Genomic DNA, 874 nt, shown 5'->3' on the forward strand with positions numbered 1-874 from the left:
TCCCTCCCCCGCCAATGAAGCAGCTCCCGAGTGGCCTGGGCTGGGTCCCAGGGGGCGGGGGCCAGCGGGGAGCCTCACTCCCGCCACCTCTCTCGTGGCTGGATTTCAGAACTCGGGGTGGCGGGGGGATAGCCCAGGCCCTCATGAGTGGTGAGGCTGAGGCCCTAGGGGACGTGCAGAAGCCTGCTTGGTGACATGGGGCCGCACCCGGAGCGCTGTGCAGCCGGCCTCTGCCAGCGCCCCTCCAGCCTCCGGCTTTGTCCGCCAGCAGGAGGCTCAGTGGGCACAGGCCTGGACTGGGGGCGGGTGGGTGCATGTTGGGGTGGTCCCAGAGCGTTACCTTCCTCATTCTGCCTCCTCTTTTCACAAACGTTCTCCAGTCCCCGCTCTATCACCGTCTGGTCCCGATGAGGAGCCGCCCCAGCTCCTGCCCGGAGGAGCCGCCAGCCTAACAGGAAATGGGGGGGAGGAGATGGGGACACAGGGTTCCCAGGAGAGCAGAGGAGGAGGGCCTGCCCTGGGGAAGCCTCCCAGGGAAGGTGGCACCTTGCTGTGCCCACAAAGCTGGGTCCCAGCTGAGGCATTGCTGGAAGATGGGCGGGGTCCAGTTGACTGACCAAGGACCAGCTGGGGACGTGGTGCCCCCTCTTTCTGCCCATCCGGGGATGTGAAGTGGCGTCAGTCTCCATGACTGAAGCTGGGGCCATGTGGGTGACGGGGAGGGCTGTCAGCTCCTCTCCTGGCTGAGAGGCTCCGGATGGCTGGCGGCGGGGGGGGGGATCCAGTGAGTAGGAGAGGACAGGGACTGGGGGCTGAGGGGAGCCCAGGTGTGGACAGAGATCAGGGCAGGGCAGGGTTGCCTACTGAGGGGCCC

The 874-nt window shown here is 67.0% G+C and overlaps 1 protein-coding gene across 1 annotated transcript in view; it reads left to right on the forward strand.

Annotated features, from left to right (window-relative positions):
- The window catches only part of LDLRAP1 (low density lipoprotein receptor adaptor protein 1), a gene marked incomplete at its 5' end in the record, with an annotated part of 13,217 nt that overhangs the window by 1,253 nt on the left and 11,090 nt on the right, over positions 1–874 (forward strand).

This window comes from Tupaia chinensis, unplaced genomic scaffold (assembly GCF_000334495.1).
Source record: "Tupaia chinensis unplaced genomic scaffold, TupChi_1.0 Scaffold000628_1, whole genome shotgun sequence".
NCBI classification, from domain to species: domain Eukaryota; kingdom Metazoa; phylum Chordata; class Mammalia; order Scandentia; family Tupaiidae; genus Tupaia; species Tupaia belangeri.